Source organism: Pelobates fuscus, chromosome 6, assembly GCF_036172605.1.
Source record: "Pelobates fuscus isolate aPelFus1 chromosome 6, aPelFus1.pri, whole genome shotgun sequence".
NCBI lineage: Eukaryota > Metazoa > Chordata > Amphibia > Anura > Pelobatidae > Pelobates > Pelobates fuscus.
The window spans coordinates 305,214,726-305,240,272 of record NC_086322.1 but is presented as its reverse complement, the minus strand read 5'-3'; the positions used below and the strand labels follow the sequence as shown (position 1 = coordinate 305,240,272).

General features: G+C 44.6%; 1 protein-coding gene across 1 annotated transcript in view; it reads left to right on the top strand.

Annotated features, from left to right (window-relative positions):
- The first annotated feature begins 6,096 nt into the window (after positions 1 to 6,096).
- ADNP (activity dependent neuroprotector homeobox) overlaps positions 6,097 to 25,547 on the top strand; it is a 37,798-nt gene continuing 18,347 nt past the window's right edge. Inside the window, exons 1-2 of the mRNA XM_063459687.1 lie at positions 6,097 to 6,269; positions 9,281 to 9,427. The gene's annotated coding sequence lies outside the window, so the exon portion shown is untranslated. The remainder of the gene's footprint in view (positions 6,270 to 9,280; positions 9,428 to 25,547) is intronic.

The following is a 25,547-nucleotide window of genomic DNA, read 5'->3' as shown; positions in this document are numbered from 1 at the left end:
CTCTACGTTCCATGGCGGTCTCTCTCTACGTTCCATGACGGTCTCTCTCTACGTTCCATGACGGTCTCTCTCTCTACGTTCCATGACGGTCTCTCTCTCTACGTTCCATGACGGTCTCTCTCTCTACGTTCCATGACGGTCTCTCTCTCTACGTTCCATGACGGTCTCTCTCTCTACGTTCCATGACGGTCTCTCTCTCTACGTTCCATGACGGTCTCTCTCTCTACGTTCCATGACGGTCTCTCTCTCTACGTTCCATGACGGTCTCTCTCTACGTTCCATGACGGTCTCTCTCTACGTTCCATGACGGTCTCTCTCTACGTTCCATGACGGTCTCTCTCTACGTTCCATGACGGTCTCTCTCTACGTTCCATGACGGTCTCTCTCTACGTTCCATGACGGTCTCTCTCTACGTTCCATGACGGTCTCTCTCTCTACGTTCCATGACGGTCTCTCTCTCTACGTTCCATGACGGTCTCTCTCTCTACGTTCCATGACGGTCTCTCTCTCTACGTTCCATGACGGTCTCTCTCTACGTTCCATGACGGTCTCTCTCTACGTTCCATGACGGTCTCTCTCTACGTTCCATGACAGTCTCTCTCTACGTTCCATGACGGTCTCTCTCTCTACGTTCCATGACGGTCTCTCTCTCTACGTTCCATGACGGTCTCTCTCTCTACGTTCCATGACGGTCTCTCTCTCTACGTTCCATGACGGTCTCTCTCTCTACGTTCCATGACGGTCTCTCTCTCTACGTTCCATGACGGTCTCTCTCTACGTTCCATGACGGTCTCTCTCTACGTTCCATGACGGTCTCTCTCTACGTTCCATGACGGTCTCTCTCTACGTTCCATGACGGTCTCTCTCTACGTTCCATGACGGTCTCTCTCTACGTTCCATGACGGTCTCTCTCTACGTTCCATGACGGTCTCTCTCTACGTTCCATGACGGTCTCTCTCTACGTTCCATGACGGTCTCTCTCTACGTTCCATGACGGTCTCTCTCTCTACGTTCCATGACGGTCTCTCTCTACGTTCCATGACGGTCTCTCTCTAGGTTCCATGACGGTCTCTCTCTAGGTTCCATGACGGTCTCTCTTTACGTTCCATGACGGTCTCTCTCTACGTTCCATGACGGTCTCTCTCTACGTTCCATGACGGTCTCTCTCTACGTTCCATGACGGTCTCTCTCTACGTTCCATGACGGTCTCTCTCTACGTTCCATGACGGTCTCTCTCTACGTTCCATGATGGTCTCTCTCTACGTTCCATGACGGTCTCTCTCTACGTTCCATGACGGTCTCTCTCTACGTTCCATGACGGTCTCTCTCTACGTTCCATGACGGTCTCTCTCTACGTTCCATGACGGTCTCTCTCTACGTTCCATGACGGTCTCTCTCTCTACGTTCCATGACGGTCTCTCTCTCTACGTTCCATGACGGTCTCTCTCTCTACGTTCCATGACGGTCTCTCTCTCTACGTTCCATGACGGTCTCTCTCTACGTTCCATGACGGTCTCTCTCTACGTTCCATGACGGTCTCTCTCTACGTTCCATGACAGTCTCTCTCTACGTTCCATGACGGTCTCTCTCTCTACGTTCCATGACGGTCTCTCTCTCTACGTTCCATGACGGTCTCTCTCTCTACGTTCCATGACGGTCTCTCTCTCTACGTTCCATGACGGTCTCTCTCTCTACGTTCCATGACGGTCTCTCTCTACGTTCCATGACGGTCTCTCTCTACGTTCCATGACGGTCTCTCTCTACGTTCCATGACGGTCTCTCTCTACGTTCCATGACGGTCTCTCTCTACGTTCCATGACGGTCTCTCTCTACGTTCCATGACGGTCTCTCTCTACGTTCCATGACGGTCTCTCTCTACGTTCCATGACGGTCTCTCTCTACGTTCCATGACGGTCTCTCTCTACGTTCCATGACGGTCTCTCTCTACGTTCCATGACGGTCTCTCTCTCTACGTTCCATGACGGTCTCTCTCTACGTTCCATGACGGTCTCTCTCTAGGTTCCATGACGGTCTCTCTCTAGGTTCCATGACGGTCTCTCTTTACGTTCCATGACGGTCTCTCTCTACGTTCCATGACGGTCTCTCTCTACGTTCCATGACGGTCTCTCTCTACGTTCCATGACGGTCTCTCTCTACGTTCCATGACGGTCTCTCTCTACGTTCCATGACGGTCTCTCTCTACGTTCCATGATGGTCTCTCTCTACGTTCCATGACGGTCTCTCTCTACGTTCCATGACGGTCTCTCTCTACGTTCCATGACGGTCTCTCTCTACGTTCCATGACGGTCTCTCTCTACGTTCCATGACAGTCTCTCTCTACGTTCCATGACGGTCTCTCTCTATGTTCCATGACGGTCTCTCTCTCTACGTTCCGTGACAGTCACTCTCTACGTTCCTTGACGTTCTCTCTCTACGTTCCTTGACGGTCTCTCTCTACGTTCCATGATGGTTTCTCTATACGTTCCATGACGGTCTCTTTCTATGTTCCATGACGGTCTCTCTCTACGTTCCATGACGGTCTCTCTCTATGTTCTATGACGGTCTCTCTCTATGTTCCATGACGGTCTCTCTCTACGTTCCATGACGGTCTCTCTCTACGTTCCATGACGGTCTCTCTCTACGTTCCATGACGGTCTCTCTCTACGTTCCATGACGGTCTCTCTCTACGTTCCATGACGGTCTCTTTCTATGTTCCATGACGGTCTCTCTCTACGTTCCATGACGGTTTCTCTATACGTTCCATGACGGTCTCTCTCTACGTTCCATGATGGTTTCTCTCTACGTTCCATTATGGTTTTTCTATACGTTCCATGACGGTCTCTCTCTACGTTCCATGACGGTCTCTCTCTACGTTCCATGACGGTCTCTTTCTATGTTCCATGACGGTCTCTCTCTACGTTCCTTGACGGTCTCTCTCTACGTTCCTTGACGGTCTCTCTCTCTACGTTCCATGACGGTCTCTCTCTCTACGTTCCATGATGGTCTCTCTCTCTACGCTCCATGACGGTCTCTCTCTCTACGCTCCATGACGGTCTCTCTCTACGTTCCATGACGGTCTCTCTCTCTACGTTCCGTGACGGTCTCTCTCTACGTTCCTTGACGGTCTCTCTCTACGTTCCGTGACGGTCTCTCTCTACGTTCCTTGACGGTCTCTCTCTACGTTCCATGATGGTTTCTCTATACGTTCCATGATGGTCTCTCTCTACGTTCCTTGACGGTCTCTCTCTCTACGTTCCATGACGGTCTCTCTCTCTACGTTCCATGATGGTCTCTCTCTCTACGTTCCATGACGGTCTCTCTCTCTACGTTCCATGACGGTCTCTCTCTCTACGTTCCATGACGGTCTCTCTCTCTACGTTCCATGACGGTCTCTCTCTATGTTCCATGACGGTCTCTCTCTCTACGTTCCATGACAGTCTCTCTCTACGTTCCTTGACGGTCTCTCTCTACGTTCCATGATGGTTTCTCTATACGTTCCATGACGGTCTCTTTCTATGTTCCATGACGGTCTCTCTCAATGTTCCATGACGGTCTCTTTCTATGTTCCATGACGGTCTCTTTCTATGTTCCATGACGGTCTCTTTCTATGTTCCATGACGGTCTCTTTCTATGTTCCATGACGGTCTCTCTCTACGTTCCATGACGGTCTCTTTCTATGTTCCATGACGGTCTCTCTCTACGTTCCATGACGGTCTCTTTCTATGTTCCATGACGGTCTCTCTCTACGTTCCATGACGGTCTCTCTCTCTACGTTCCGTGACGGTCTCTCTCTACGTTCCATGACGGTCTCTCTCTCTACGTTCCGTGACGGTCTCTCTCTACGTTCCTTGACGGTCTCTCTCTACGTTCCGTGACGGTCTCTCTCTACGTTCCTTGACGGTCTCTCTCTACGTTCCATGATGGTTTCTCTATACGTTCCATGATGGTCTCTCTCTACGTTCCTTGACGGTCTCTCTCTCTACGTTCCATGACGGTCTCTCTCTCTACGTTCCATGACGGTCTCTCTCTCTACGTTCCATGACGGTCTCTCTCTCTACGTTCCATGATGGTCTCTCTCTACGTTCCTTGACGGTCTCTCTCTCTACGTTCCATGACGGTCTCTCTCTCTACGTTCCATGATGGTCTCTCTCTACGTTCCTTGACGGTCTCTCTCTCTACGTTCCATGACGGTCTCTCTCTCTACGTTCCATGACGGTCTCTCTCTCTACGTTCCATGACGGTCTCTCTCTCTACGTTCCATGACGGTCTCTCTCTCTACGTTCCATGACGGTCTCTCTCTCTACGTTCCATGACGGTCTCTCTCTATGTTCCATGACGGTCTCTCTCTCTACGTTCCATGACAGTCTCTCTCTACGTTCCTTGACGGTCTCTCTCTACGTTCCATGATGGTTTCTCTATACGTTCCATGACGGTCTCTTTCTATGTTCCATGACGGTCTCTCTCTATGTTCCATGACGGTCTCTTTCTATGTTCCATGACGGTCTCTTTCTATGTTCCATGACGGTCTCTCTCTACGTTCCATGACGGTCTCTTTCTATGTTCCATGACGGTCTCTCTCTACGTTCCATGACGGTCTCTTTCTATGTTCCATGACGGTCTCTCTCTACGTTCCATGATGGTTTCTCTATACGTTCCATGACGGTCTCTTTCTATGTTCCATGACGGTCTCTCTCTATACGTTCCATGACGGTCTCTCTCTACGTTCCATGACGGTCTCTCTCTATGTTCCATGGCGGTCTCTCTCTACTTTCCATGACGGTCTCTTTCTATGTTCCATGACGGTCTCTTTCTATGTTCCATGACGGTCTCTCTCTATGTTCCATGACGGTCTCTTTCTATGTTCCATGACGGTCTCTTTCTATGTTCCATGACGGTCTCTCTCTACGTTCCATGACGGTCTCTTTCTATGTTCCATGACGGTCTCTCTCTACGTTCCATGACGGTCTCTCTCTACGTTCCATGACGGTCTCTGATGACGGGATTTCTGATAATTGTCCGCCATTTCCAGTTGGTAAGTTTACAGCCAGCCCAGTAACATTAGCCGGGCAATGTATTCGTTTCCTGGCAGACAGTGAGGTAGAGGCGGCCATGTTCCTGTGATTTTCACACCTTTTTAGTGGCTGTGATGACAGACATGCTGCAACCTCCAAAATCCCAATATGACGGTCTCTCTCTACGTTCCATGACTGTCTCTCTCTACGTTCCATGACGGTCTCTTTCTATGTTCCATGACGGTCTCTCTCTACGTTCCATGACGGTCTCTTTCTATGTTCCATGACGGTCTCTCTCTACGTTCCATGATGGTTTCTCTATACGTTCCATGACGGTCTCTTTCTATGTTCCATGACGGTCTCTCTCTATACGTTCCATGACGGTCTCTCTCTACGTTCCATGACGGTCTCTCTCTACGTTCCATGACGGTCTCTCTCTACGTTCCATGACGGTCTCTCTCTACGTTCCATGACGGTCTCTTTCTATGTTCCATGACGGTCTCTCTCTACGTTCCATGACGGTCTCTCTCTACGTTCCATGACGGTCTCTTTCTATGTTCCATGACGGTCTCTCTCTACGTTCCATGACGGTCTCTCTCTACGTTCCATGACGGTCTCTTTCTACGTTCCATGACGGTCTCTCTCTACGTTCCATGACGGTCTCTCTCTACGTTCCATGACGGTCTCTTTCTATGTTCCATGACGGTCTCTCTCTACGTTCCATGACGGTCTCTCTCTACGTTCCATGACGGTCTCTCTCTACGTTCCATGACGGTCTCTGATGACGGGATTTCTGATAATTGTCCGCCATTTCCAGTTGGTAAGTTTACAGCCAGCCCAGTAACATTAGCCGGGCGATGTATTTGTTTCCTGACAGACAGTGAGGTAGAGGCGGCCATGTTCCTGTGATTTTCACACCTTTTTAGTGGCTGTGATGACATGCTGCAACCTCCAAAATCCCAATATGGAAGGAAGAAAAAAAAAATGCCCCAGAGGGCTCCGCCCACTGAGCTCCTCCCCCTCCTCCTGACCACATGGCTGCAGCAGTGGGAGCCGGGCGTCACGTGACCTCCCAGAGCCCGGCATGTAGTCCCGGCAGCGCGCACTGATCTGCGAGTGCGAATAATAGAAGGCGCAGAGTCCGGGGCCGCAGAGCGCACTCCCTGCCGCAGCCTATGTGTCCCTCCGCCGGAGAAGCGCCCCCTGGCGGTTACCGGAGTCAGTTCAACCGCCGCCGCCCGCCGGGAGTGAGAGCCGGTAAGTGTCCGCCGCCAGCCCGGGGCTGTGGGTGAGGGTGTGTGGAGGGGGGCTTGCTCCCCGGGGTCCCTCCGCCGCCGCCCGGCAGACAATGAGTCCCCCCCCGCATGCTAATGAGCCGCTGACGCCACATCCGATCCTTCTCGGCCGCCATTTTGGCCAAGGCAGGATCCGACCCGGAGGGAGACAGAGAGAGAGAGCGGGCATTGTGTGAGGAGGGACCGGGCCTGACCTCCCCCCCCACCACCACCACCACCACCGCGGGCCACCTACCTCCCCCCTCACCGACCGACCGACCGAGAGAGACAGAGAGCGGGCAGGTCAGAGACACAACCGGGGGGGGCGGAATATTGGGGGGCTTTCAGTCAGGGCTGCCGATCTGATTTGCAGTTGGGGAATCTAAACCTGGGGTGCAAAATGCGGAGATGTCTTAGGGCAGAGTGACATGGGAGGGGGGGAGGGGCAGAGATGTGGGGGTGATGGGGGGGAGGGATGGGGTACATTGATCTGAGGGGGGAGCTGTTATGATGGGGTATATATTTACTTGCATTAATATTGGGGTGTATTGATGTGGGGGTGAGGGGATCTGGAGTGAAGGGGTACATTGATTTGGGGGTGCTGTGATGGAGGGGTACATTGATTTGGGGGTGCTGTGATGGAGGGGTACATTGATCTGAGGAGGGGGCTTTGATGGAGGGGTACATTGATCTGAGGAGGGGGGTTTTGATGGAGGGGTACATTGATCTGAGGAGGGGGGTTTGATGGAGGGGTACATTGATCTGAGGAGGGGGAACTGTGATGGAGGGGTTCATTGATTTGGGGGGAGGCTGTGATGGAGAGGTACATTGATTGGGGGGGCTATGATGGAGGGGTACATTGATTGGGGGGGGGGGCTGTGATGGAGGGGTGCATTGATTTGAGGGGGGAGCTGTGATGGAGGGGTGCATTGATTTGAGGGGGGAGCTGTGATGGAGGGGTACATTGATTTGAGGGGGGGAGCTGTGATGGAGGGGTACATTGATTTGAGGGGGGAGCTGTGATGGAGGGGTACATTGATTTGAGGGGGGAGCTGTGATGGAGGGGTACATTGATTTGAGGGGGGAGCTGTGATGGAGGGGTACATTGATTTGAGGGGGGAGCTGTGATGGAGGGGTACATTGATTTGAGGGGGGAGCTGTGATGGAGGGGTACATTGATTTGAGGGGGGAGCTGTGATGGAGGGGTACATTGATTTGAGGGGGGAGCTGTGATGATGGGGTGCATTGATTTGAGGGGGGAGCTGTGATGGAGGGGTGCATTGATTTGAGGGGGGAGCTGTGAGGGAGGGGTACATTGTTCTGAGGGGGGGAAGCTGTGATGATGGAGGGGTGCATTGATGGGTGGAATATATTGAGTAGTATAAGTATCTTATAAATGTAGATTAGGGGGTTGTCTGTCTGCCATGTGTAATGAGGGTGGTCTCCCTTGTCACTGTCATATTGTATCATTATGTATTCAGATGCACAGATTTGGGGTCCCCTCTTCCATATAATCTGGGTCACTGTTAACCCTGGCTGGCCCAGCTTGTAACCCCGGCTGGCCCAGCTTGTAAACCCAGCAGACAGAAATGAAGGGCCTAGTGGGTGCAGCTCTGGGCCCCATGTACTAAAGGGTTAATGATGGTGGTGGGGGCAGCAGTCTCCTGTCTGTCTGTGAAAAAGGCGCGATCTCCTGGAGCATGGATTGGAGGAGGGACCATGTGCAGCACTTCCTTACTCACAGCATGCCCTGCAGCACTGGGGGTGGGGGGCCCAGGATCTCTGGGGTGCACCCTGCATGGGGAGAACAAAGGGATTGACGCTGCCAGGGCTGCAAGCAGTGTGCACTGCACTGTGCATCCTCTGCTGGGAGATCTGCCTACACCCAAAATGCACCGCATTCAGGCACTGGGAAAAATAAGAGCAGGCCACATTCCAGTAGGGGGCGCATTCTGTGCATTGGGTAAGCATCTAGAGTGGGGGATGGGATCCTGGAGCTGAGCTGAGAGCTGCAGAACAGCGCCTCCTATAGTCTTAGAATGGAATCCAGGCCCATTACAGCTTCAACTGACTGCACCCAGAGTGCATGGATCAGACAGCCAGTGCTTTAGATCTCTCCCTGGCATGTGACTCCTTCTAGTGATGCACTGTCAGTGGTGTTGGTGATACTTTGTATAGGTAAACATTGCATATTACCTGGTCACATACAGCCAGTGATTTAGATCTCTCCCTGGCATGTGACTCCTTCTAGTGATGCACTGTCAGTGGTGTTGGTGATACTTTGTATAGGTAAACATTGCATATTACCTGGTCACATACAGCCAGTGCTTTAGATCTCTCCCTGGCATGTGACTCCTTCTAGTGATGCACTGTCAGTGGTGTTGGTGATACTTTGTATAGGTAAACATTGCATATTACCTGGTCACATACAGCCAGTGCTTTAGATCTCTCCCTGGCATGTGACTCCTTCTAGTGATGCACTGTCAGTGGTGTTGGTGATACTTTGTATAGGTAAACATTGCATATTACCTGGTCACATACAGCCAGTGCTTTAGATCTCTCCCTGGCATGTGACTCCTTCTAGTGATGCACTGTCAGTGGTGTTGGTGATACTTTGTATAGGTAAACATTGCATATTACCTGGTCACATACAGCCAGTGCTTTAGATCTCTCCCTGGCATGTGACTCCTTCTAGTGATGCACTGTCAGTGGTGTTGGTGATACTTTGTATAGGTAAACATTGCATATTACCTGGTCACATACAGCCAGTGATTTAGATCTCTCCCTGGCCTGTGACTCCTAGTGATGCACTGTCAGTGGTGTTGGTGATACTTTGTATAGGTAAACATTGCATATTACCTGGTCACATAGATAAAGCGTTGATACTTCGGTCCTGACATTTGCTGTTTGTGGGAGGTTCACTTTCATTTTTCTCTTTTTACATTGCATGTGTGTCAGAGGCTGATTTTAAATTGTGTTTATTTTGCATTCCAGGAGGATATACTTTTCATTGATGCTTCATCTTGGATGTATGAGCTCTGATTTCATCTGCATCTCCTTGTGCTGTGTGACGTTTACTATCCCAGTCTATGACAGTAACTTCCCTGGAATACATTCTTCATCTTTGTAGTGACTTACAAGGTTTGTTATTCTCTGTGTTTGCTACTTGATTATGTTCACTGCTTGTGTCCAGTACGTTTTAGAAGACAGGTTATTGTGAAGATGTGACATTTTATTTGTAAAAATATTATCTCTTTCTGCAATAAATAGATGACTATTTTGTAGCAGGAAAGAAGTGTTGGGAAAAAGTTGTGCAAAATTGATGCTTTAAAGTTATTACCCTGAATGGACACCATGCCTTGTTTTTTTTTTTTAATTGTATTTGTAATATTTTATTTTTTATGGCTATTCATCATTTTTTATTATTCTTATTAGGGCTCCTAAAATGGCCTACCCTTGCAAGCCTGGTGGGCCCCTGGCATATGTAGTTGAAATTCTACTTCCAGGGCTGAATTTTTACTCTGCAATGTTGACGAATGGAAATTTTGAGCCTATTAGTACGTTTGTTTCTTAAGCCCACCCATTTCTCTCCCAGCCTGCTGTGTTTCCCATTTTGTTGAGAATATATATATTTCTCTACATGATGTCATAATCTAGGTTTGTGGGTCTTGTAGTACCATTATCTTTCACCAGTACAGCTCCCAGAAATCCCGACTGTGTCCATAAAGCATTACTGTGGGATTGGTCAACAATGTTGGAGAAAGTTTAGTGAGCCGTTTCTGATGTAATGGGAGCTCACATCAGATGCTGCACAGGTGTTGAGGTGTAGAACCTTCAGCATCTTCGTTTGTTTTTGGTCAGAAAATGTCAGCTGAGGATATGCAGAGTTGGATATTTTATTTTGTTTGTTTTCATCTAAAAACAAATCCATTCTTCGCACTTTAATAAATCAATGAGCGTATGTACAAAGATACTGAAAAGTTGTTGGAGATTTATCAAAGCATTGCAGGATAGTCTGCTTTTTGGGATATATATATATATATATATATATATATATATATATCTTTAATTATTCATTTTTTTTTTTCTGGTGGGAGTTGATTATAATTATTTCTGGATGTTACACATAATCTCTGTATATCCAGTCCCACTATTGGTATAATGGAGAAGTGACATTCTCGATTGTGGGTTTGTTGTATTTTTCCGATTTTTAGGGAATTTGTCGCCCATATAATTTGATAAGCCCGGCTCCGAGAATGAACATACTGTTGGCTGACCTAGCAAAAATCTCAAGACCCGTTGGTTGAGTGCTTAATGTGGCTCATGGACTTGCCTTGTTCCTATAGAACAGATTGTGTGTATTTGTAGGTTTATTTATTTACTAAACTGTGTTGAATTCTCCAGAGAATGTTTGCATTGCTGAACTGGAAACATTCTCCAAATTAGCATTCCATTTGTACGCAAGTCACAGTTAGCCCAGACCATGTGCACACACTAATTGTGTTGGCCGGTGTTACTGTGTGGCCAGTCCGAGATTTTCAGTCGTCTGACCACACCCACTTGAGCAATAGGTTGTATCTCTCCAAAATACAGGATTACATACAGGCAGTGTAACCACCACAATGAAAGGCAGCCAGTAGCAAATCAGGGTGTGGTGCAGTAACCCCAAACCATCTCAATATACCTGTTACACATCCTTGTTTTCACATCTTTGCTCCGCCCTTTTTGTTTTGTTCATTAAATACTCTCATGGTAAGTTGAAGCCACACTCACAGCACTGGAAGCATTTTCAAAACCATTGAAGACATTTTGTCTTGCTTTGGAAGACATGAGAATGTTTCCCATTTTTTATTTTGAGAGATCTGGACATTTCTCAGTCTCCTAGATTGTACCCCCCCCAGCTGTAAAACAGCAGCGTTGGTGCTCTTCCTAACTCCATTTAACCCTTTAAGGACACAACTTCTGGAATATAAGGGAATCATGACTGAATATTTCCGTCATATGTCTTTAAGGGTTAAGCACTCACTCAGTGGGTATATGTCTTCTTATAAAGAAGTCCTGGGTTCAGCACAGTGTGGCAATAACTCCACCCCCACATTGCCTCCTAGTGCTTCTCTATGAAGCATTTGGTTATCTGGGAGATCATCACTAGTGGCAAAGTGGAGTCTGGATTGCCGCTGGATTGTGGCGGATTAAAAGGTATTCTATAGCTGAAAGTGTTACAGTCTGCATTATTCCTAATGCTGGGTCTTCTGTCTTCCAACACTGTCAGTTGTGACCTTGATTTTGCAGATTGATAAACTTCATGTTTATTCAATAAACGGGAGCCTTGCTCTAGCACAGCTTCTGCTTTACTTGTACCCCATTATTTCCCTTTCAATACATTTTCTTCTGATTTCAAATTTTATGTTAACATCATTTTTGTCTTCTCTTGAACCCTTTGATCAGGTTTCACCTCTTAATCTTGTTACTCCTTCACAGCTGTGTACATATTTATTATATATGAACACAGATATTGGGAAGGATAAAGATTATGCAGTATCATACGGTGTGTTAAAGTGGACTAAAAGTAAGGTCATTTCCCCTATAGTGACTTGTAACCTGTGAGTGTGTCTGTAACTGCCGTTCTGATTGGCCAGCCCCCTCCTCACGTGACTTGCATTGGGATGTGTTACAGGTACATTATGTAGAAAAATCATTGTCCATTTGTTTCATAAAATAGAAAGTAATTGCAGTAGGAGAACTCCGAATTTCAAGTTCTCGGCTACTAGTGAGGTTAAAAAGTTAGACGCCATTGCAAACTTCCTTTTTGGAACTCATTCTCTGGAAATACAGGACAGAAGCCCGCTTAGCCACCCTGCCTACCATGTCTAATAATTCCCGGCAGGAGGGTGCATTCTTAGAGGAGCAGTAAGCTGCCATGTTTGTATTTGTTTTACAATTGTGCTACAAAGTATAAGAAAGTCACATATAAACAGAATGGATATGATTGCTTCGCTCTTATTTTACAGGAACTTACCTGCACATTATAGCAGGGCTTGACAAATTCCAGGCGCTAGGAATTTTGCCCTGGGTGTTTTTCAGCCCGAGAGAGCATGGGGCTGGGCGGCGAGGGAATGTTCCTGTAGTTCTTGCAGTGCTCCATCGCGCACCTTGCTGTAATGCCGGGAACTGGACTATGATGTCACTCCGGCCCCGGCATCCCTACAGAGGGCGCACGAAAGATCACTGTGCAAGAAAAGCGTGAACATTTATATAAGCCCCACTGGACCCCAGGGAAAGGATCCACTCCAGCCCTTAGCATTGGGAGGCCAATCAGCATCTCCTCATAGATTCATTGAATCAATGCATCTCTATGTGGAACATTTAGCGCCTCCATACACAGTGTCTGAGTGACAGTCACTAGAGGTGTTACTAGGCGGCAATCTAAACCTTGCCTTTACTCTTTAAAGGCAGTGTCTATGTTAAAAAAAAGCCTGCAGGGACAGGCTATAGAAAACAGAACCACTACATTAAGCTGTAGGGGGTACTGGTGACTACAGTGTCCCTTTAGGAATTGTATTTGTCATTGAAAGTCGTAATCTAAAATAAAAAAACGGGCTCCTAACTTTTTTTTTTTTTTGCCAGCTCCTAGATTCCATGCAAATTTGTCAAGCCCTGCATTGTAGATACAATTGTAATCGCCCAATACATTACCTTCACTGGTATTGATTGGCAGTAAATATCCACTCTTCCAGCGAGTGTATCCACTCTTCCAGCAAGATGCATATATTACCCTGCACTGAGTGCACTAGAAGTCTGTGATACAGTTCACCAGGTTTCATTTCCACTTTCCTTTAAAGGGACACTCCACTGCCCAAATACAGAATAAATAGAAATCACTGTAAAGTAGATATACCCCAAATAACACTTGCATGCATTTAATATGCTTTTTTTTTCATTGGGGTATGTCTAAAACTGCTTGCAAAAACTGCAGATTTCTTGTCTGCAGCCTTTGCAAACCCTCCCCTTGTAACCCCGCCCAGACTTTCTGTGACTGTCCAATCACAGACTTCCCAATGCAGCTCAATGAAAAATCATTGCAAGGCAGGTGCTCTGGGCAATTGCTGCCTCTTGAGTTTAGCTCCACTGAGCTAACCAAACAGGATGTGACTGGACCTGTTGTCTGCTTGAAAAGCCAGGGGGTGAAACCAGTATAAATTTTATAAGTGTCCATTTCTATTGAACTTTGTTCAAAATGGAAAAAATAGGACACATTCTTCACACACAAAGTTTTTCAGTAAGCTAAAGTGCTTTTAGGGATCTGCAGTGTCCCTTAAAGTAGTGGTCAAGATGACATTTTGAGCCATAGCTGTAGTATATTTCCTTTTCTGATCCCTGCCATAACTCCGAGGCAGATGCCATCTTTATTAAACGTTACTGGCCTGTGTACTGCTTATGAGCTGTCAGCTATAGCTTGCTCCGTTGGATGACGTCTTGTTGCAATAAACTGCTTATGGCTGCAGCAGTGTGATGTCATCCTAAAGGAGTGCTTTTCTGTAATAGGCTCCCTTTTGTCACGCTACTGGCCATGAAAGTAATTAAGGATTTCCTACACTGCACCTTTCCCTGAAATCGTCAAAAACTGTTACCTTTTATTGTGATTTGCAGAGAATATGCACCGGAGTAATTATTACACTCCTGCCGTTTCTTTTCATTCTGTGGGATGGAGTGGAAGTGGTTTAATATGAAAATTATTTCACAAAGTGTTGTTTTGAAACTAGAGAAATCTCTGAACCATAATGGACATGTTTTCTGATTTATCCTGGTTTATTTTTATTTATCTATTGATTGCCTCTTAGAAATAGCATGGCTCTTTTAACCCCTTAAGGACACATGACATGATTCCCTTTTATTCCAGAAGTTTGGTCCTTAAGGGGTTAAAGGGTTCCTCCAGGCACCATGACCACTTAAGTGATTCGAAGTGTTTATGGAGCCTGGAATCTGTGTGTGCGGCTCACATCAATCGCACATCTTGTGTTTTAAACACTGTTTAAATACTGTGTAATTACACCTCTGGCAGTGTCAGATCCAAGTTGGCTAATGCAGGGCTTGACAAATTTGGTTGGAATCTAGGAGCCATTTTTTATTCATTTTAACTAATTTTAAGTTTAATTTTCAATGATAAAAATGCAATTCTTAAAGGACACTAGACACCACCACTACAGTTTAATGTAATTGTTCTGGCGTCTATAGCCTGTACCTGCAGACCTTTCAGTGTAAACACTGCCTTTTCATTGCTGCTTAGCAACACCTCTTGTGACAGTCACTCAGACTGCCACTAGAGAGTCCTGGGTCAGTGCTGCTAAGTGTGCCACACCTACGTTCAGCGTCTCCACGCTCTGCATGGATGCGCTAAATGCCCCCTATAGAGATGGATTGATTCAATGGATCTCTATGAGGAGATGCTGATTGGCACAGTGTGGTGTTTTGCTGCGCATGCGCAATATTCTCCATATGTTTTCCTTAGCTGAGATAATAAAGAGAGGTGATCTCAGCCATGCCAAAATCAGCACGGTGTGGGAAATAAGTAAATAAAAACACCTTTGTTGTGTGATTGGAGGGGGGCAACACACACTTTGACAGGCACACTCACTGTCAGATACATAGACTGACATTTTTATTTTAAAGGGACACTATAGTCACCCAGACCACTTCCACTCAATGAAGTGGTCTGGGTGCAATGTCCCTCCGCTTTGAACTCTGCAGATGCAAACATAGCAGTTTCAGAGAAACTGCTATGTTTACATTGCAGGGTTAAGCCTGCCTCTAGTGGCTGTCTTCCGGTGCATCTGCGACGCTGGAGGCATATTATGCAAATGTAGTTACATTGTTGGCTTTTATTTGTTGTTATAAATCTAATGTGTGCATGATGGTGGTAACTTAGAGCTAGGAATTAATTATTTGTGTAATATTTTTGAATGTGTATGGCTAACAGTACCTACATTTTAAATGCGTTTAGGGGAGATTAGTGAAAGATGTTTAGTGTTTTATCAATAATTTTACAGTCTTCTGACAAGTGCTTTAAATTATGTATTCTAACAGTTATTTGCGCCTCGGTGAGTGGTTATGGTTTACTAACAAAAATGTTTGCATTTTGTGCCTTGTTGCTTTCCATGTCATTGGTTTAAAAAATATGTTTTAGAGAAATTAATAAATTAAATGCGTAAAATAACAAAAGGAAAAACTACAGAAAGTAATAGTGAAAAAATCCATAAGATTTGATCCATTGTGGCAAAGGGAAAAGTATTTGGGGGGGTGTTGCAGATGAATTGCCCCCTGTTGCCCAAGTCTGTATTGTGAAACAGTAGTGCACTAGTAACATTCATTATGTAGTATTGTATTGTGTTGTGTTATCTGGGATTGTGTTATGTTAGGTGAATGTGAGTGTTACACTCTTGCATCACTGTTTTTGTGCTTACATTGTATGTTCTTGGTTTGGAAATGCCAGATTAAAAATGGGGTGATATTTTTGTTTTTAGTTTTTCCATTTTAGACCGTTTATTGTATGATAACGATAGGTAGTTGACCAGCGCAGTCTGATTCAATTTTACCCACATAGAATACCAGCTCTGTGTGGTTTAATTTTTCATTTTCTAAACTTAATTAAAACCTGTAACAAATCATACATATGAAAAGCAGGTTTTGTAATGTTAAGTACACCATTATTTCAACTGTTCATGTATTCAATGCACAGAACTCCAGTTGGGTTTTAACTTCAAGACAAATCACAGCATTTTTAATATGTTTTATATTTTTATTGCATTGTTTTGATGGTATATAATTTTTTTTTTTTTTGTGTTTAAACTCTTAATCAGTTGCAAGACTTTAGTAATATCTACATGTAGAAAAGACATGGGGAATCCATTGAAACAATGGGGTCCCAAGGTGAAACTCTAGAGGAACAGAGCTCCCTGCCTAGAAGGACTAGATTTTTTTTCCCCTCTCTCGCTAAGGAGACGCCCACTTTCATTGTTGATCCCATTTTGGACTCAAGGCAGTATCACGCATATCGGCGATTGACAAGAGCAAGGCTCCACCCTTCTCCTCATGTAAGGGGTGGTGAGCTTGTCAGTCATAACCCCGCTATTGCGTAGTTTACGCGTCGGAGTGTGATGGGGTGGAGTTGCCAAGTATTAACTCCACTCATCTTCCTCTGTACGTGGAAGAAAGGGGAGGTACTCAAACCTGCATATACCGTTATTGGGTTGCGAAATATGATGGAACGGTGCCTTAATTCTGGACCCACCCTCTGTTTCTACGAATAGAAACAATATGTGGCAGAAAATAATCTACAAGGGAAGATCCTACCCTTGTAAACAATAGTGAAAATTATGTGTAATTACTTTTATTACAGTATTAAGCTCTCCATGTCCCCTATTCTTCCAAAAGTATCCAATCAATAAACCTATAAACTGCCTCTCTAAATAAGGAGGCTAGGGGGTTTGGGGGATAAATGCAATACCCATGAACCTTATCCTACTAGAGGAATTGGTATGGTGAATTTTAAGGTGTCATGAGATAGGGGTCTCAAATTTCCTTCTTAGTCGCTGTTGTCATGTTGAACATGTCAACTCAATAAGTCTATTAAATTGGTCTAGTCACCATCCATACTCATCCAAAGCAGATATCCCTATTGGCCAATAACCTTCAGGTACATAGGAACTGTTCGTCCCTAGATGATTTTAAAATCAAAGCCTTTAAAGAAAAAGGTTACCGCAATAGGGTCCTAAAAAAAGGCCTACTCCAGGGCTATTAATTCAGATTGTGACTCGCTACTCTCAGACCATATGCCACCCTCTGACCACCTTATTGTATAGGGACTTTTGATGCAGGCTGGCCAAATATGTTGAACATTGTTAAACGTTATTGGCCACTACTCACCTCTGACCCACACGTAAAGCAGGTCATCCCCTCATTTCTGTCAGTTACAGCACGTAGAGGCAGGAACCTTAAGAACATGCTCGTTCCGAGCTATTTTTGCCCCCCAAGTAGACTCTTAAATCAATATCTGCCAAAGGGGACGTCTATATGTGGCCACTGTAGTGCCTGCCCATATATAGCTAAGGAAACCAAGACCTTTTTTAGACAGTATGAATAAAGAATCTTTCCCAACACGCTCCTTTTTCAATTGCCATACAGAAGGGGTTATCCATTTGTTGACGTGTTCCTGCGGCATGAAATATGTTGGAAAAACTTTCGTCCCCTTTCAACTACATATCAGGGAACATGTCAATTCAATAAGAAGGACATTTGGGACTCCTATCTCACGACACCTTAAAATTCACAATGCCAATTCCTCTAGTAGGATAAGGTTCATGGGTATCGAATTGATCCCCCAAACCCAATGTAGAGGAGATTGGGATCGGAAGTTATGACAGAAAGGAAGTCTTTCTGGATATATAAACTCAACACCCTTTCACCACAGGGTCTCAGTGAAGGCTTTTCACTTTCCGCATTTCTGTAAACGTTTTAAGATTTTTTTTTTTTTTTTATTCCTCACACAGACTAGTTATTTAATTAGTACAGTATATACTTATTCCTTGTACTTTTGTGTGTGTGTGTGTGTGTGTGTGTATGCGTATATATATATATATATATATATATGTGTGTGTGTGTGTGTGTGTGTGTCTGTACAGCAGGGGTGACTTAAAATAAGCTGTAGGGTAATAATAAGCTGTAGGGTAATAACCGGGATAGTAAAGACCAATATGCCAAAAACACGATATGGTAGAAATTTGAAAATAATAAAACACACATATGTTTCTATCTCATCTTGTTTTTGGCATATTGGTCTTTACTATCCTGGTTATTACACTGCAGCTTATTTTAAGTCACCCCTGCTGTGCCATATGTTTTTCCGTCTAACATGGGAATTACGGGTCCCCTATATGCAAAGCTTGATAGTTGCTAGGCCACAGTACCAATACCCTCATGAGTACTCTAGGGACATCATTTTTGATGGTTGCCTTTCACTTGGCTCTTTACCCTATGGTCTTACTATCTACATATATTTTTGTGCCGTCCCCGTTTTTCCATTGTTGCTTTTTACTGTAGGCATGTCCCTGGACCCATAACAATAGGGGACAGGGAGAGCTTAATACTGTAATAGGAATTACACATAATAATTTTCACTATTGTTTACAAGGGTAGGATCGTTCCCTTGTAGATTATTTTCTGCCACATATTGTTTCTATTCTTAGAAACTGAGGGTGGGTCCAGAATTAGGGCACCGTTCCATCATAATTCTCAACCCAATAACGGTTTATGCAGGTTTGCGTACCTCCCCCTTCTTCCACGTACAGAGGAAGATGGGTGGAGTTAATACTTGGCAACTACACCACATCACACTCCGATGCATAACTACGTAACACAGGAGTTATGACTGGCAAGCTCACCACCCCTCACATGAGAAGGGTGGAGCCTTGCTCTTGTCAATCCCTGATATGGGTGATACTGCCTTGAGTCCAAATGGGATCAACAATGAAGGTGGACATCTCCTTGGCAATACATCTGATTTCACGGGGAGGGTATGATGACGTTCTATACATACCTCCTCTTCCACTCTCCTGATAGGACGCTACCAGGTGCAGGCAATCTTCTGTATCTAGAGGGTATTTAATTCCGGGAATTTGTATGCCTCAATTCACTTGCTCCTGATGACAGCGTGTAGACACGCTGAAACGCGCGTCAAGCTATTTTCCTTTTTCACTTGGTAGCACTTTGATATCACCATGCTTTATTAGCTTATTTTTTAGTTAACATACGTTTTTCTTTTCCAGACAGGGACAGGTTGGTTTAGGTAGGTACTAGTGTATTTTTTTTTTTTTTTTTTTTTAGGGTCCGCTTCCTGATCTACAGTCTGCCTCTAGGATACCAGCATCTTTTTAGGGGACTGCCTCTCTGTTGTTATCTACCTTCACCTTGGGGGGTTTGTGTTCGTGTTTAGGTCATATTTTTAGGGCTTAGTGTGGAGTTACTCTTAGTCGGTTTTCTCCACAGCTTTTTTTCGCCCTTTAACCCTCCTCTTGTGTATAAATGTTACGTCATATTCTGGCTTTAGCCTCACTGCTCTGCGCGCAAGGGAGGTGAGCAGGGAGATCACTGCTCCCTCGCCTCCCGCGGCCATTTTATTTTTAATAACTTGGCGGAACCCTAATTACGTTCTCGGGGAACACCAATTGGGAAACGCTGGTCTAAAGTGAGCAATTCTCTGCAGCTTCAGGTTTAGTGACTGAACGCTGTGTTCTAAACAGTTTACTGTTCATATAACAGTTTTTGATCTGTACACTGGCAGGAACAAATTAATGGGAAAAATATTCTGCACTCTTTTTAATTTACATTCTTCTGTACCTTATTTCTCCCAGTGAGTATTGCCTTCAACCATCAGGAGGAAAGCATGAGTGGGTTTGAGTGTAGTAGGGAGTAACAGGCAGAAACTCTTTCTTGCATGGCTGCATGTCCCACTCTCTCCCACAGAACACAGGCCATGTACGACTGGTGGGAGGGACAGATGATGATACTTTAAAGAGTGTGTTTTCGTCTGCACTCGACTAGATGAAGAAAGGATACTTGGTAACAGCAAAGTCCTCTCCAATCAGATACCTGACCTTTCTTGTCCCTTGTTGGTATTTGTAGAGTGGGGGTGCTAAGCCACTGCCAGGAAAAGAATTGGGGTAATTACCAAGCTGCTAATTGTGGGAACTAGACCATGAAAATGCCAAAGTAGCCATGGTTGGGGTGGGGTGGTTCATTGTGGTATTACATTATAGCATTTATAATTCTAGTATCAGTGCTCCACCATTTCTGGATTATTGGTGCTGTTACTCTGGGAGAATGATGCAAGGGGACCTGACTGCTGCTGTATGTTAATTTATCATGTCAAATATCCTGATTGCTATCAGAATCTGGCACATTCTTTAAATTAGATGTTGAGGTTATGTTCCCATTCTAAAAGTAAAACTAGTATCCCTGGCAAGTTGTTCTCAGAGAATAGTTCGCATCCTATAATCTGTCAATTGTCTCCTCTCAGGAATTATCGATGTGAGCAAGTAACTGTCCGTATTAAATTATGGACAATAAACGGTTAATCAGAATAAATCTTTTTAAGTCCCTTAGTTGGGCCTGTTTGTCAACAGAGCTGTACATTTTCATTCTAGCCTATCTGTTCTGTGAATTAAAGAAATCTATATAGTTAGGAGTACAAACCAGTTTTCCCAACGCTAGAACGCCCCTCTCCCCTTTTTACTTGCCGTTTTCCAGCACCAACACTCTCCTAGTGTTGCACTAGACTCTCCACCCCCACATCGTCATCGAGGAGACATGGCTTCTCATCGCTGCTCCAATCCTCTTAGAGGAACATTCACATCAAGCATCCAATGCTTCTCACAGGAAAGCCTGGAATCCAGTGCTTTCCTGTAAGCTGCCACGTTATGTGACAGTCTTACTCTGTATAATTGTATAGACATATATATATATATGTCAGACATATTGAGCTGCCAGTATGACAGCCGCTAGAATCATGTTTAACCCTTCGAGTAAAACCTCACTCATTCTGCAAAGCGCCAATGTTTTACCGTGAAAGGGTTAAACATACCGGACTACGTCATTGAGATTGTGTTTTGGTTGCCTTTAGTGGCCTTTTAAACAGGGCAAACTCTGTATCTGCTCACCTGTGATTGTTCCAAAACTGTGTGTGTTTATCAGTGGCCTAATGGCTGTAACCCAGCTGGCTAGTAATATGGTCCTAGTATTGTAACTTTAAAGTAACTGCACTCATGGAAAGGTGTGAGCAAGACTAATAGTAGCACAGACTAAGGAGATGCTTGCACCATGCATATTTTCAGAATTTAGAGTTGTGCCTTGTTTACTGCTGCAGTATTTACCAATGTTTACAGAAAGCAGGTAATGACTGACAGGAGACAAATCCAACAAAATGCCTTATTATAAATAAAGGCTGCATTGTGATTGGCTGATTGGTGTTTTTATCAATTAAAATCCAACTCTAATTCAAAGCTGTGTCGCCAAACAATAGGCTGAAAGCCCCATGGCTGCCCTTTGCTGATTTAACACTAGCCAACACCATTCTCTAGGTCTAATCTTTATTCGTGGCCCCTCTGTTTGTGAACTCCTTGGCAGCACTCCTATTGCATGGCTTCACAATTCTAAAAAGCAAGAAACAATCATGTCTAAAATTCTACATCCAGTTGCCTAGTTCTTGTTCTGTATACTATAGGGCACTCCATTGCTTAACCGGTTTAGCACTTTATTTAACATTTCTTGGCATGGGTCCTTAAAGCAGGTCAGGTCAGGTCCTTAAAGCATCAAACCACCTTTAGCTTAATGAAGTAGTTTTGGTGCATAGATCATGCCTCTGTAGTCCCGCTGTTCAATTCTCTGCAATTTAGGAATTAAATCACTTTTGTTTTTGTCCATGCAGCCTAAGCCACACCTCCCCTGGCTGTCTCACACAGCCTGCATGGGGGAAAAAATGGTTTAATTTTAAATCAGATGTTAACTTGCTTTAAATGTTTCTTGCTAAACTTTAATTACACAAAGGAGGCTCTTGCAAGGTTTATTAAGATATTAGCAAATCAGGAGATAATACATTCTATATTAAACATAATGTGCAATAAAGGGAGTTTAAATACAAGATCTCACTTTACATGAAGTGTTTATGAAGGCTGTGTAAGTCACATGCAGGGAGGTGTGACTAGGGCTGCATAAACAAAGTGATTTAACTCCTAAAGGGCAGAGAATTGATCACTGAGAATTTAGCCAGACTGCGGGAGCATGATATATACCAAAACGGCTTCTTTAAGCTAAGTTTTTATGACTATAGTGTCTCCTTAACAATACAGTTAAAGGGATTCTCTAGGGCCAGGAAAACAAACCCATTTTCCTGGCACTAGAGAATCCTGGACTGCCCCATCCCATGTCGCTGAAGGGGTTAAAACTCCAGATACTTGCCTGAATCCAGTGCAGATGGCCTTCGGCGCTGGGGTCAGGCTCCGCCAGTGGATGTCGGCAGGGGAGACCTAATGCGCATGCGCTGCAATGGCCACGCACATGCATTAGACCTCCCCGGCTTCTTAGATTGCCACTAGAGGCGGACTTAGCCCTGCAAGGTAATTATTGCCGTTTATAAAAACTGCAATAATTACACTTGCAGGGTGAAGAGTATTGGGAATTGGCACCCAGACCACTTCAATGAGCTGAAGTAGTCTAGGTGCCTACAGTGTCCCTTTCATTTCAGTGGTTATGGTGTTCACACAACCCAGGCCATTATTGCTGTATTATGGATTAGTTAGTGCAGGTGTTGGTTTATCTGCTGCAAATTGCGAACCTCCCCTCTTTACTGAATGGATTTTCTGATGGTGATTTTAGTGAAGTGTTTACTGGGGTGGGCAACTTATCACCGGGGTGTAATCTATGATGTTATGGGTTAAATGCCCACATATGTACAGAGTGATTTTACATTGTATGTCCTCGTATTCTCTAAATTTTATTTGTTTTAATGGCATAACCAATAGCTAAATTTGAATATGCTTTTGGTTAATGCGACACCATAACCACTGCAGCACTCTGGTGGTGTCCCACTGAGAGATCAAACTGTTGTAGCATGGTTTGTTAGCTTGTCTGTCTCTTGCCAGGTTCTTGCACCGTGCCCAGGATTCAGTCATGAGAAGCTACATGTCTGCGTGGTTCTTTTAGCCTGGGGGACAGTCCTATATGGCCCTTCTATGTTCTATAGGGCAATAAGCTTTCGGAGGCACAGTACATTAAAAGCGACCTTTTAACAGGGATGCAAATACTTTCTAACACCATCTTTTATGTTCTAAAAACACCAAAATGTGTAAATTCATGTAAAATGTGGCTCTTATAATGCAATAAGATAGCTTTATGTTGCCGTGTAAGATTTATATACTTGGTCTGAAGGCAGCCTGAAAATGTGCGCTGAGCATGATCTTTGTCCTCTTAGTAAATAGCTCTTCATGTAAATGAATACATTTCTGCTAGAACAGATAACGTGCCAGAAAGGTCACTTGAGATGTTCAGCCTCTCCGTTTGTTTGAGAAATTGCTGGACGTTGTGCCATTCACTGAAGATGATGTATTTGGTGTAACTCAGGACAAGGTGGAGTTGGCTCTACCTATATGTGGGAAAAGGGTTTTATCTGCAACAAACCATGAGAAATATTAAATGGGTATCACATTGTCACGGTTTCTTGGTCATTTTTAATGAATTTAAAAAAAATAAATGTAACCTTAGCAGCCAAACGGCAAGAGGTACCAGGGTGCATGTTGTGTGACATGGTTATTTACACAGAAGACATGCCAGTGGAAATAATATTGCAAAAATACTAAATCCCAAATTCATGGGCTAGCGGTGTAGTGTTAAGTTTGTAGCCTATAAATGTTTGATCTTGGGAATTTGACTAAATACGGGATTGTGAAGGAAATTGGAGAATTGTTCACAATTCTGTTTTGGGGTGGGGGGACTCGGTAATGATGGCCAAAATTATTGTTTCAATTCTTTGCAAGGGGTAATTTTTGAATGGGTCACGTGTGGCTTTTTTTCTTTGTTTTTTTCTTCCCCGAAAAGTTAATTATTGGGAGCCAGCTAGGTCTGTGGCATGGATGTTAAAGGGTGTTTTCTCCTTTTCTCTGTGGCAATAGTGTTTACTGATGTGAGGCCATGAGGAACTGTGTTTTGAAAGAACAAAGCCCTGGATGTTTTAGTGTGTGTGTGTGTGCGCTACTCGCCCCTGCAAGACATAGTACTCATCGAAGGCTAGTGCAGAGTGGAAATTGTGAGCCCTGTGTGCGTATGTATATTTTATTTATTTTGTAAAAATTGAACAAGGTTCATACTTGTGCCAGGTATTTCATGCCCATAAACCTTTCCAATGATCCTGTGGTATGTTTGCCAGGCTTCCAAGTATTCTGCCAACCAGTCTACCAGCAGCTTGGCAAATTTTTTGGACTTCTTTTATTTCTGGAAAATGCATCAAACCATGAAACTTGCCATCCTTCTCCCACAGGTTAATGTCCACGACGTGCCCTGTCTGTGCCCTTCCATCAGATAATTGTAATATCCGTGTAGTTTTATTGCTGTTAACTCCGACTGCAGCTCATGCTGATAAATGTGCCATGCAGCTAAGCACTAGGGAGCCCGCAAAGCATGATGGGAAGTTCTCCTAATGCCGAGTTCTGTGTCGCAGTAAATCCTCCAGTGCTGGGGCTGTGTGTGTAATGCAGACACACCGCCTGGCCTACCCATTGTCTGCCTTCCACACCTGGTATTACCCTAATGGGGCTCATACAGTCTCTACTGAAAGCCTGTGTTTGTTGTTGGACACTGAGCTTTTAAAGGCTTTGCATGGCTTCCTTTAATTGACTCGTGTATTAAACTCCACTGGTTGATCTCAATGTCTGTCCTCCCACTTATATTCTTACAGTTTGATTGGTTAACTGAGATTCTTCTTATACTGCATCCTGTCTCTGTGAAAATACCCCCCTTCACCAAACTAACTAAATGCACAGAGAACGAGTAGGGATAATTGAGCTCAGAGTTGCAGGTTTTTTCTTGTTGGGAGTCTCAACTTTTCTGCTCACTGAGGTTTCGTCAAACGGTCACACTGGTCCTGATTTTATTCATTTCCATTTCTCTAGGAATTGCACCAATAAATAATCACCTAGAATGCACATTAACCTTTCTTGTGATCCCGTTTTATTTCAATGTAAATGTACTTTTAAGGATTTCGAAATTGACGATCCAGTCTTGGCACGGCCGGGGCACACATTGCATTGTCTGTACTGACTGACAGGTAAAAGACAGTGCTTCTAACCATGATTGACATGGAGCCGAGCTTGAGGTGCTCAGTACCCAGATAGAGGGATGTTGTGTAGCGCTGCCCACGCAGCGGGATGTTGTGTAGCTCTGTATGTTTGTACGTTTCCATTTCTCATGCAGTGATGGTACACAGGACAATTGCACTTCACGTCAATCTCTGAGCAATTTTAGAATGTGAGGAGCTGGGAAATGGCCCTCCACTTTGGCTATTCCGGCCTAAGGTTTTAAATCCTTTGTCAATTTCCTCTAGTTCCTGGTTTAGTGAGCTCTGAAAGTGTTCCCATTCTTGGAGCCCTGGTGCTGCATTATTATGGCCTCCCGTCCATGTAAATTGGTGGGTCGGGCTCCCGTAATGTAGCTGTGTCTA